At 43.4% G+C, this 13,141-nt stretch overlaps 2 long non-coding RNA genes across 3 annotated transcripts; both read left to right on the forward strand.

Moving 5' to 3' along the window:
• Positions 1–1,483: 1,483 nt before the first annotated feature.
• On the forward strand, positions 1,484–9,734 carry LOC121012846 (uncharacterized). 2 transcript variants are annotated; one of them, XR_005782358.1, is made up of 3 exons: positions 1,484–3,878; positions 6,293–6,446; positions 9,258–9,734. It is a non-coding gene; the product is annotated as an uncharacterized LOC121012846 (long non-coding RNA). The 2 variants fall into 2 exon arrangements; XR_005782357.1 differs by lacking the exon at positions 9,258–9,734 and having other exon boundaries at positions 6,293–8,211.
• Positions 9,735–10,022: 288 nt separating this feature from the next.
• LOC121012671 (uncharacterized) lies at positions 10,023–10,921 on the forward strand. Its single transcript, XR_005782215.1, has 2 exons — positions 10,023–10,563; positions 10,643–10,921. It is a non-coding gene; the product is annotated as an uncharacterized LOC121012671 (long non-coding RNA).
• Positions 10,922–13,141: the final 2,220 nt, after the last annotated feature.

Consider the following 13,141-nt stretch of genomic DNA (forward strand, 5'->3'; position numbering starts at 1 on the left):
TGTTCCCAGGTGATCAGTGGGAGGAAAATCAGATTGGTTATAGAAAAAAGAAAAGAGCTATATGTTCTCTGTACATCCCAGCTGAAGTGTGAGTGAAATTTTCAGTCCTACTCTGTAGCTAGATCATATGAGAATTGGGAAAAGATGGACAAACACACAGAAGGACTGGGCATTTTTTGCCTCACCAAGATGAACCCCTGCGCCGAGTGATTCATGACAATACTGAGGAATGACAATGTTGAATCTGTTTCAATATGCATTTTTTGAAAGAATGCATGAAAATGGAATGAATCTCACTAATTAGCTCACTCTAAGAGGCAAAGCCAATAACACTAAAAAATTGCTCATGTTGAAGTCCTAGTCAGTGACTAAGCAGTAAATATATCTACTTCCTGAATCATGGGCTCAAATCAGGAAGTGACATTCATTAGTGCTTCTCAGTATTTAGTCATATCTAGACTCCTGCATCATCGATCTGTAGGTGCATAAGTACTCTAAAATTGGCAGCTAAAAATAACAAACACTTATCTTACAGTTTCTGAGGGTCGGGAATCTCAGAGTAACTTAGTCGGGTAGTTGGATGGTCTGACTCAGAACCTCCGTGACAATGGCAATTTAAGCTTTTGGGCATGATCTGCAATCATCTAAAGGCTGGGGCTGAAAGATGCCTCCAAGATGGCTGACTCCATGGCTCTTGGCAGAAAGCCTTAGTTTCTCATCATGTAAGCCTCTCCCTAGGACAGCCAGAGGGTCTTCCTGAGATGGCAGTGGGCTTCCCCAGAGCGAGTGACCTGAGGGGTTGGGTGCAGGGAGAGGCAGAAGCCACAGTGTATTTTATGGCTTGACCTCAGAAATGACATACCACCAATTCTGCCATATTCTATTAGTCACACAGAGACTAACAGTAACACCATTAGGGAGGTGCTTACACAGAGTGTGATCTTGTGTGTAACAAGAGCTGGGATCATTGTGACCATCATGAGGCTGCCTACCATGACTCCTTTTAAAGAAAAAATAAATTCAACAGACCTCTGGCATTGTGTGACTTGAACTTGCAAAGAGACGAAAGCAAGTCGAGACCTCTTTGACATAAATAAGTTGTACAAATATGGGCTATAACTTTTCAAAGTTTTGTTTGTTAGTTCAGAATAATCAGGCCTCAAAACCCCAAAACTTTGTCAATCCTGGGATACAAATTTTAATAAGGTGTCCCTTGATAACTCTACGACTGTCTTGTTTGTTCACTTGAAGATAAGTTTCACATTGCAGTGTTACTGAAACCTGCATTAAGTAGATATCTAATCCACTTACTGCTAGAATCAACAGAAAATTCTGCATTGCTTTTTTACTGCTATGCTTTTTGCTGATGAATGGCTGCAAGTTTGCCTGTGCAAAAATGCAATCTGCATAATACATCTGCTCCCGACATAAATACGGTACTGGCTGCTACAGCACAAATTCTTTAGACTTTGGCATACCTATATTCTGTAGCCCCCAACATGATTCATCTCTCCTATCCCCTTCCCGATTCGAACCACTGTATAATCTTCCTTTTCAGGATGCTATGATATCGTTTGCCTTCGCTCAGCGTAAGAGAGATCATAAATGAAAGTGCAAAGCAGTCACTGAAATCCTGTGGCACTGATCAATTTCAAGGCGATATCTCAAGATGGTACACAGCATGCTTATGTTAATTATTTATCATCACAGAAATAAAAAAAAAAATGTGCTCACAACTTGTGACATACCAATATAGCTGTTTTCTCGACATATAACTGCATCCTAAGGTCCCCGTTTATACTGAGATGCCCAATCAAATGAAAAAGTATCCATGTTTATTTGTAGACACATCAGGCATGTTACCCCAAGACAGAGGCACAGAAAGTGGGTCTCCACCGCCAGCACATGACTCCATTAGTCTTGCAAATGAGAGGGTCGTACCTGGAGTCTTTCTGTTCTGACTCTCTTTCTCATATTCGTCCTGCTGTCTAGACTGAGGCCCCCAGTTCCAGCCAGATGGCAAGTCAGCATCTCAAAGGCATAACCCAAGGGGCAGAACAGCAGTAGGAATTAGGAATCTGTTGCCACCATAAAGTTGGCTTCGCATTGGAAAATAGTATCCATATGTTTGAGGAGATTTTTGAACCACTTGGCACGACGTTCCCTACCACCATCCAGAAAATGCCCTCCGGGCCTGAGAGCTTCTTAACAAAGGATTCCCTGGCTTTGACACCCAGTATGGCTTTCAAGGATGATATGGAGCCTCTGACCCTAGACATCTGGACTGTCAGCCACAGTCTATCAGAACTCCTTGCCCATCTGAGCAGATAAAAGAATCCTCACAAAATGGATTCCTCTCTGCTCAGAAGGCCCCCTGGCTCTCACGTCGCATAAACCCTGGAGAGGGAGGCCTGGCTTTCACTTCTCCGGCTCTGTCTGCCGGGTTTATTGCAACTGACACTAATGCCATGCTGGAGAGACACAGCACGTGGGGTCTTCCTGCTCATCCCGTCTCCTGTCTGCTGTTAGGCGATGAATGGCCACTTAGTCATTGAAAGGGACAAACAAATAAAATTTCTCACACTCGGAACTGAATGTGCACCCACTTCCAGCATCTGTCAGAGTGCAGCAGTAGATGGAGAAAGCCGTCCCTGTTCTGCTCTCTGGCTAATCAGGATGTGGCCTGGGGGTCCTCTTCCTGAGGACTAGAGAGAAAGCACCAGAAAGCACAGGGGAAGCCGTGTATGCAATGTGCTGATGTTGACTTTGCTCCAGCGCCTTTGCTTTTTAAAAACATTACTTTCAAAACCCTGAAGACTTCTAGAATACAAATGGTTGGAGACAAAGAGAAACTGCTTTGTTAAGAAATCCCTTGGGATAATTCTCTGATATACTCAGGCTTCAGTTTGGGTGCCGAAGTTCCCAGAAATCCATTTTACTGAGGGTCGTGTTCATTCTTTACTATTGAACTGCTGCAGGGAATCCGAACTAAAGCATAACAAGGAGAATGAGGAAAGCCTCGCAGCAGCTGAGCCACACTGGGGGCGCCCACAGCAAACGCCGATCTGCCAGCAATAATCTTGGGTCTCCTGGGCAAAAATCCCATGCGGCTCGGTGACGGTCAGACTCCCCTCTCATCGCTAATGCAAATGCATCCTATAGATATCACTGAAAAGGATCATTAAAAGTGAGCTCTACGGCTCTCACTTCAGCTGCTTGCCTCCCAGGCTGGGAGGAGCCGGCAGTGTCTAGAATCTCATTAGACCTGCAGCCAGGAAGTAGTTGAAAGCATTACATCATAAGGTTGTCAAGGGAACTGGCCAGGCTGCCTCTCTGGCATCCTGTGGTCCATGCTGACATGTTCTCTAGACCAGGGGAGGAGTAGAGAGGTGGCCTGCAGCCCGAAGCATGACAGCCAGCAGCCCAGGCTCAGAGAGGTGACATTTATGCTGGGATATCTTCTAGGCTGGATCCTGAGATAGGTCTCAGCAGTACAGCAATTCTGTCGTCCACTGTGTGGTAGGAAAGACCCTCCCTGGTATTAGCACCTTCCAGGAGCTCCACAAGACTTCTTCCTGACCGTCCTCAGCCTGACATCTGAAGGAGGCTACGAAGCTTGCTGAGGGCACCATTCGCTCCCCGAGAGCCCAGGCCCCGGCTTCCTGTTGCCTTTAGAATGGGACCCTGTATTCGTTCTATTAGTTCCCTGGGCTGCCGAACGAAGTGCCACCACCCGGGTGTCCTTAAACGACAGAAATGCCTTCTCTTCTCCTTCCGGAGACTGGAAGTGTGAGATTAAGGTATCCGCAGCGCCATGCCTCCTGTGAAGCCTCTAGGGCAGGATCTGGCCCGGCCCCTTCGGCCCCTTATGGCCCCAGGTAGGTGTTCCTTGGTGGGCAGCAGCCCTTCCTCGCTGAGCTGCCTTCCTTCTGTGCAGCAGTGTCTTTATGTGAGGTGCTCCTCTCTGTGCCTGTCTCCATTTTCCTCTCCTACAAAGATACCAGTCCTATTGAATTGATCTCAAATTGATTACACAAAGAGCCTATTTCCAGATAAGGTCAGATTCGCAGGTACTGGGGTGAGGACTTCAATGTTGAAGGACGCAACTCAATTCATAACAGGCCCACTCTTCCAGTGCACAATCACTTCCCCAGGCCTGTGGTAGGGCAGGCCCACGCCTGGCTGTGTAACAAGCTCACGGAACATCAGGTGGAAAGTCAAGCCAAAGTCGAGCTGTTAAAATGGAGCCATTGAGGAAATGGAGACAACACTGTGGCCTTGGATAGCAAGGTCACTTCATGATTCTGAACTTGCCAATAGCTTCATAGTTGCTCCTGTCTCCCTTCCTGTGGCTCTAAGGGAAGGTGTATGGGACAAGGAGCTCTCAACAAAATCAACTGGGAAGGGTTTCCCTTCCCATAATCACAGACGGGATGTTATCCTGGCTTTCTGTTCAGTAATACTCTCCAAGACCTCGAGACTGGGCAGTTTCCTCAGTCCTATGAACCGTCCATCCTTGGCAGTCCAGAGAAAACATTTCTAGTGAGATGTGTTTGTCTTTTCTCTCTTAATAGAGGCCATTCTTTTAAGATCACAAAGTGTTTTTGCACTATCTTAATGTCAGAAGCCTGCCAGAACTCTTTAGAAAGGTAGTATTCTGGGGTGCTTGGGTGGCTCAGTCAGTTAAGTGTTCAATTTTGGCTCAGATCATGATCTCATGGTTGGTGAGTTCCAGCCCTGCATGGGGCTCTGCACTGACAGCTTGGAGCCAGGAGCCTGCTTTGGATTCTCTCTCTCTCTCTCTCTCTCTCTCCCCCTTTCTCTCTCTGCCCCACCCCTGCTTGCTCTCTCTCTCTCTCTCCCTCAAAAATTAATAAATAATAAAAAACATTTTTAAAAAGTAAAACAAGGAAGGTAATATTTAATTCCACTCCTAGAAGCATAAAAGACCAGGAGACGATGCCACTCCACTCACGTGTTTTCTCCAAAGGTGTATAGAGAGGGAGGCTCCCAAATTTTTCAGCAGAAGCGAATACTGTGTTTGAAACGGCACCCTTAACAATTGGATTAAGGCCATTTACTGAAATAGCAATTTCCTTTCTGCAAATAAGGATGGTTAATTTCAGGTGAGGAAAGGTTAATGGGCACATGTAACAGTGTTAGAACATCCTTCTTGCAGCCAAGGGAAGGACATAGAAACACGGAGAGGTTTGGTGCTGGCCCCAAAGTTCTTTCCCACATTCTGGGATTATTTCTCCTACATCCTGAAGCCAGCTTGGTCCCAGAAAAATTGTAACTATCATTTAGTCACTTGCTGGGTGCTTTACATATATTATCTCACAGACCCTACAGGAGGTGCTATAGCATAAGGACAAAGATCTCAGGCCCCAGAGTCAAATAGTTAGACTCAAGTTCACACTCCCACCTTTCACCTCCCCATATGACTGCAGGCAAGTCAGTGAGCTTCTTTGTGCTATGACATGGGAGGTCCAAATTACAATGTCATAGAGTGGCTGTAAAGATTGAGAGAGATAGCCTATAGGAACACTCAATAAATGTTAGTTCCTATTATTAGGTACTGTAATTATTCCCACTTTACATATTACATCCCACTTTTAAAAGGAACCTGAGTTTCAGAAGAGCTAAATTACATGTTCAGGTCACACGACTAATTATGGAGAACAGGTTCTAGTCTAGGCTTTGGCCAACGGAAGCCCCGCCTCCCCCATAGTGCTAACTATTATGCACAATTGCCTGCTTAACAATTTGGAGCAACATTGCTTTGGGGGCTCCCTGACCTCCATTTTCAGATCAGACTTCTGCCTTTCTGTCTCCTTCTGGGAATACAGCATCCTCCTAGGTTCCCCTTCTAACAAGAGCCCAGGGCTCTCCTTTAAAACCCATCTTCCCTAGAGAGCGTCACATAGTTTAGACCAAATCTTTTCCCCTCAGCAGGCCCCTGGCTGTCTCATGCAAGAGTGGCCACACCCATCTGCTCAAATATTTAGGGAGGATGGTGGCTTAATTATTTTTCATTTACTCAACAATAGCACAAAAAGCAGGCTTTCAAGTCACTGTGGCCCAGGTACTGTGATACAACCCACACTTATGGCCCCAGTCCTCATGGAGAGTCTGATCTGGAAAGGAAGGAAGACCCATAGGTAATTAGCTCTTACACTTCAGGGAAAGTGGTTATGAAGGGGGCTGCTGTTGATGAACCTCGAGGGGTGGGGGTGCCAAGGTAGAACTGCGTTAGCTAGGTCTGGATTATTGGGTCTGATTTCACCAACAGGACTTGAAGCAAAAGCCTCCTGGCAAAGAAGAAAGAGCCAACACTGATGGAATTGGTGTAAGCCTAAATAACCCTAGGCGGAGGGGTCGGTGCTGCTGGAGTTGGCTGAGCCCGAGAGTGATGGGATGTGGCTGGAGATGGAGGCCGAGTCCAGGTGGGGAGGTCTTTGAATGCCCACTGCCCTGCCACTTTGGCTTTTGTCCTGCATGCTACCGACTCTAAGCCTTCACCCTCCATCAGAAGCACCTGAGGGCTAGACAAAAAAATGCAGATTTCTACCTGCCCTGCAAAAGGTTTTGATTCAGCACATCGGGGATGGGGCCTGCACACTTTTCTAACATTCTCAGCTAACACTGAGCCTGCTCATCTAGCACCACGCTTTGAATATTGTTGCGGCAGAGAGTGGGTTAATGGAGAACTATCCGGAAAATATTTGCATTTTAAATTGAGGCACCTTGGTTTTTCCTAGAGAAAGCCCTGAGGGAGCCAGTGGGCATGCTTCACCGCTCCTTCCTATCTACTGTCTCCTCCCCTCTGCCTAGGGCTGGGCCACCACAGGCCTTGGGCTAAGCTCCAGCTTGGGTGCCAGCACAGCACCCTACTTTGCCCAGCAGCAAGGCTTTGAGAAGGGCAGCATCATTTCTGGTGTTTGTTTTCCCTGAGAAAGGATGCTCTGGCCCCTGCCCTAATGCCACTCACTGGCTGAGGGTCACTGGCTCCCCCTGCTGTCCCGCTCCCACCCTAAAGTGGTTGGTAATGGTTTCCACAGGTTTTTTTGTTGTTGCTGCAGGTGAATCAGGATGCCTCAGTTCAGCTCTTCCTTGGATAGCTGCTGAGCTCAAAATCAACTTTGCTGCCTCTTTCCAGTGGGAAATAACCCACGTTCCACCTAGGGTATACAAACTCCCTTGCAAAAGCAAAGAAAATGTCATCTTGAAAAAGATATGCCATTGAGGAGTTGGAAATCAAACTTTAACGGCCTCTGCATACCTCTGTGAGCTCATCTCTTTCCCTCCCAATCTCACTCTGTCCAGGCTAACCGCCATGACATTCATGCAACATACCAGGCGAGTCTGGGGCTTTGCACTGGCTATTCCATCTGCCTGGAATGTTCTTCCTACAATATCAACATGGCTCACTCTCTTGTCTTTCAGTGAAACCTGCTTAAAACACCAAGCCCTTTCCCCAACACACACACACACACACACACACACACACACACACACACACGTGGACACACACATGGGCACACAGATACACACACACAAACTCACATTGTCCCCCTAGTTCTACTTCATTTTTTCCATGGCACATATCACTACCTCCCACACTGTATATTTTACTTATCTGTTCGTTCATAGTCTGAATCTTACCCCCTAGAATATAAGCTTCATGAACACAGGAATTCTAGTCCAGTTTGTTCACTACGGGGTATCTCACACCCAGAACAATACTTGGAACACATAGTTCTAGAAAGACAGTATTTCTTGAATGACACAAACTGGTTCTCTTACACCCTGGTTTTAAGACCTGGACTTGTTCAGTATCTATCTTGCCCAGAATGGCAATCAAGCTACTGTATGCCTCTTATTAATAAAAACAAGAATAATATCTGCCTTACCCAGATTTCAGTTTGAGAAAGATAAGCTAATATCTAAACTATGAAAGGCTGTGAAACATGAACTGTAAAACAAATGCAAGTTATTTTAATTATTTTCCTATTTCCCCCAAAGAGTATAACAAATATACTCAAAGAAGTCATTACTATGACTAGTACTTTTTTACAGGCCTACTTGAATAGGCTTTCTTTGTTTTACTATGTTCATAAATAACTCTTCATATGTGCTAGAGAAATAGAAAGAAATGTGAAAGCTTCTAATGGTGAAAAAATAAATAGAAATAAATCAAGTGTAAGATTATTCAATTGAGTGTGTTTGGTTAATGTATAAACAGTAATGAGTGACATTAAGTTACAAGGCAATAGAGGGATTGTTCACTCAATATCATCGGAGTAAAATAATGGGAAAAAGTAAATGTTCATCAATTTTATTAATATATGTAGCTCCAATGTCCCCAGGCCACCCAAACTACAAGTTTAATTGCGATCACACTGACATGAATCCATAGAGTCTGCTGGCCTACATGATTACAGGCTCCCCTATATAACTATAGGCTATCTGCAAAGACTTCCCCAAGTAATCTGAGAATGTCTGGAGTACTTTGAATGTGCTCATGATGATTTCCCTCAGAGTTTTCTGCTGTACCCTACTTGTTGATGTCCACCACCTTCAGCCCTTAAAGAAGGTGCTGTGGGAGCATTGCTTTAGAATGTGGAGAACCAGTCCTCAGTGCTCCAGTTTCCATAACCCCAAATAGCCTGTGTCCTACCAGCACTGGAGTCATAACGTGTCAGCTTCCACAGTGGGGAGCTGGCCCTTCTTAAGTCTTGCACCTAGACCCTGGGGATGTGCTAGGAAATGACAGATGAAAAGCCAACAGCCTTTTCCCTTGCTTCGTGTCATTCAGCATAAGACTCGTCTTATAAAATGGCCATCAACAGAAAGCATGCCTTCACATGAACACAGAAAAATCCTTACTGCTTAACAAGCCATAAATAGACCTGATCTCAGATTTCTTGAAAGCTTTATTGTACTTTTAGTGGTGACTCCGGTGAATTAACTTCTGTGAAGAAGCAGACAGGCTGTTGAAAAACAGGAAACAGGTAAAATACATTCTCCAGCTTCAGAAAACCCAGCCATAATTACCCTTGGATTGTAATTAGTGGTGCTGCACATGTGGCTGTTTTCCAAAGCCTTCCTGGCCTCCCCATAGCCCACTTTGCACTCTGGGCAAGTGTGGCCCAGCTGTGCTCATTTTCTGCTTGCTTTTCCCTGGCAAAGAAACATTTGTGCAATTCTCCATTCAAGCAGTAAAGAATGACTCTCAATCTTTCCACCTTTGATAGGAAATAAAAGATCAGAATGCCCTGTCTCTTCCAGAGAAACACAACGGAGGGAACATCTCAGGTAATAGCCGTTGGGACTATTGTTCCCAAGAGGAATGCTGTGCCCCTGTTTCTCACCAGACAGGCCACAATGCCTCCACTCCATGCCCGAGCACAGAGAGTCCATGGGCTTTATGTATACGCTTGTGGGGTAGTCTGCCTACTAATAAATGAATATTCTCTTCTCAAGAAATGCATTGCAGGGATCCTCAAATTCAAATAGTGTAGAACCTCTCTTGAAAAGGTAGTAAGTTTTGGGATGCTCAGTCAGGGTGGCTCAGTCAGTTAAGTATCCGACTCTTGATTTCAGCTCAGGTCATGATCTCAGTCATGAGATGGAGTCCGGCATTGGATCTGCACTGCTGGGCTTCAGGTTCTCTCTCTCTCTCTCTCTCTCTCTCTCTCTCTCCCCCTCTCCCTCTGCCCTCCTCTTCTCACATGCCCTCTCTCTCAAAATAAATAAAATAAACGTTAAAAAACACATTTTTTAACGTTTATTTATTTTTGAGAGGGAGAGAGACAGAATGTGAGTGGGTTAGGGGCAGAGAGAGAGGGAGACACAGAATCTGAAGCAGGCTTCAGGCTCCGAGCTATCAGCACAGAGCCTGATGCAGAGCTCGAACTCACAAGCCATGAGATCATGACCTGAGTGGAAGTCAGATGCTCAACTGACTGAGCCACCCAGGTGTCCCAAAATAAAATAAAATAAAATTTAATTTAATTTAATTTAATTTAATTTAATTTAATTTAATGTAATTTAATGTAATTTTTTAAAAAGGTGAAAGGCTCTATTTCACTTTTCTTGGTTTTCATGCACAGACATAAACTCACATGCCTTAAATTTACCTATAAGCAACGATCTGTGCAATACCTATGAAATGAATACTCAGTAGTAAAAAGACTAGGTGTTATCAGCCCAGACTGGAAGTCAGTGTGAAATTTGGCCACACGCTACAGTCATATGAGTTGGCATGGTCAGATCAGTCATTTTGAGTTAATGGGAGTTTTCTCTTTCTACCATACATTTAAGCATGAGACACAATGCCACCGGTATTATTGAACTCCAGGCTTAAATTCAAAATCTCGTTGTTTCTTGCGAATAACTCAACAACTTTATATCTTATAAATAAAAAAGAAAAGCTTGGTAAAACAAGAAAAAGAAATGACAGAAAATTGAATCCAAGTCACCTTCTTTGATTTCTATTATGTCTGGTTTTTAAAGGCAAACTGACTGGGCTTGAAGGAGATGTTGGATCTGGGATGAAAGGTAACAACATGGAGAAGACAGAGTGGGGAGATGACACGTGTGAATCACCTTTGTCACTCACAGCTTTGTCTTTCCCTAGCTATTATTGCTACAACCTGTTGGCTCAAAGGTCCAGCACCTTGCCTGGAGCCCAAGAATGATTTGAGGAAAACCGCAAGCCATATTCCTGCTCAACGACAGTCTGAAGTCCGAGGTTTGAAGAACAAGGCACATAGAATGGAATCTAACTCCTGCAGGACATCAAAAAAGGGAATTTCCAAGTCATGTCTTGTACAACCCAGCTCTTCAAATTAGCATACAATCATTTCAGCCTTTCTGAACACATTTTTTTAAACTTCAGAACAAACAATCAAACTGGTTCATGGATAATTTAGAACGTTTTTGTAAGGGTAACATTGGTGTGTTTCCTTTGACTCGTGGAAATTAATGTTAAATTCATTAATTCATTTTATATCTTGAAATTGTCCTTTTAATATAAAATTATTTAATTGCTAAGTAACAAAAAAGTATTCTTTAAATCCTTCCGTTTATCTTAATTCTCTCAAAGTTTCACAATGTGAGAACATTCACCAAAGGTAATCACAGAGCCAATACAAGTTGAAAGGCATTCTAGAAATCCGGATGAAACATTTTAAAATTTGGCAAAAATGAGCATAAGATATCAGTTTCTGAAAAATAATACAAGTTGCTAAGTATTCTTGTGTCAGAGTTATCCAGGGAAACAAACAACATGATATACAGCTGACCCTTGAACAATACAGGTTCGAACTGCATAGATCCACTTATATGTGGATTTTGTACAGTACTGTAAATGCATTTTCTTTTCCTTCTGATTTTCTTTTCTCTAGCTTCCTTTATTGTAAGAATACAGTATATAATACAGATAACATATAAAATACGTGTAAATTCTATGGAATACTACATGGCAATGAGAAAAAATGAAATATGGCCTTTTGTAGCAACGTGGATGGAACTGGAGAGTGTGATGCTAAGTGAAATAAGCCATACAGAGAAAGACAGATACCATATGGTTTCACTCTTATGTGGATCCTGAGAAACTTAACAGGAACCCATGGGGGGAGGGGAAGGAAAAAAAAAAAAAAAGAGGTTAGAGTGGGAGAGAGCCAAAGCATAAGAGACTGTTGAGAACTGAGAGCAAACTGAGGGTTGATGGGGGGTGGGAGGGAGGAGAGGGTGGGTGATGGGTATTGAGGAGGGCACCTTTTGGGATGAGCACTGGGTGTTGTATGGAAACCAATTTGACAATAAATTTCATATATAAATTAAAAAAAAATACGTGTAAATCATCTGCTTCGGTTATCAGTAAAGCTGGTCAGTAGCAGTCTCTTATTACTTAAGTTTTGAGGGACTCGAAAGTTATACACAGATTTTTGACTGTACAGGAGGTTGGCACTCCTCACCCCCAAGTTGTTCAAGGGTCAACTGTACATACATAGAGAGATTTTAAGGAACTGGCTTACAGGACTTTGGAGACTGGCAAGTCTAAAACTGGTTAGGTCAGGCCAGCTAGCTGCAGATTTCATTTTAGAGTTGATGTTGCAGCTTTGAGTTTGAAATCTTTAGGGCAGACCATCAAGCTGAAAACTCAGGTAGAGTTTCTATGTTGCAGTTTTAATACAAAAATTTTTCTTCCTAAAACCTCAGACTTGCTCATAAGGCCTTCAACTGTTTGGGTGAGGCCCACCCACTATATGGAGGGTAATCTGCTTTACTAAAAGCTTTCTGATTGTAAATGCTAATCACACTTAAAAAACATCTTTATAGCAACATCTGTATTGGTGTTTGACCAAGAACTGGACACCACAGCCTAGATGAGTTGACGCACGAAATCAAACTATCACAGTCCTAAAAGCAGCTTGTGTGCTCAGAATAAAGTAAGAGTTGGAATTCCCTTCAACAATTACTTACTTTCCCACAAGAAGCACTATCCATTATTAATTATCCAATAGAGTCCTCATAGAAATAGATAACTGTCTTCAAGATAAGAATGTGTGTGTATGTGTGTGCATGTGTGTGCGTGTGTGTGTGTGTGTGTGTGTGTGTGTGTGTGTATAAGAGAGAGTTAGCAAAATGATTACTAATGACTTTAATGGGTTTTTTTTTTTGAGAATGAAGGACAGAGTGTGAGTGGGGGAGGGGCAGAGACAAAGAGGCAGACACAGAATCTGGAGCAGGCTCTAGGCTCTGAGCTGTCAGGTCAGAGCCCCACACAGGGCTCAAACTCACAGAGCACAAGATCATGACCTGAGCCGAAGCCTGACTGAGCCACCCAGGAGCCCCAGATTAATAGTGACTTGAAGTTACAATTTCCATTTGATTATAAATTTTAAAACGAAGTACCTTTTATTCATTTGTTCTCTTAGTCTACGGAATTTGATATATAAATAAATTTATACTACTGTTAAAACTTAAAAACTACTCTTAAAACTGCAAAAAAAATGCTGGTTTTAAATTAAATGGTCTTCTGATACTGGTGGCTTATCTTGTAATGAACTAACCTCCATACAGATAATTATTATAAATTCTGTTAAAAAAAACCAAAAAACATTTCATGACA

The sequence above is a fragment of the Herpailurus yagouaroundi genome, unplaced genomic scaffold, assembly GCF_014898765.1.
Source record: "Herpailurus yagouaroundi ecotype Mexico unplaced genomic scaffold, PumYag 197, whole genome shotgun sequence".
Classification (NCBI taxonomy): Eukaryota; Metazoa; Chordata; class Mammalia; order Carnivora; family Felidae; genus Herpailurus; species Herpailurus yagouaroundi.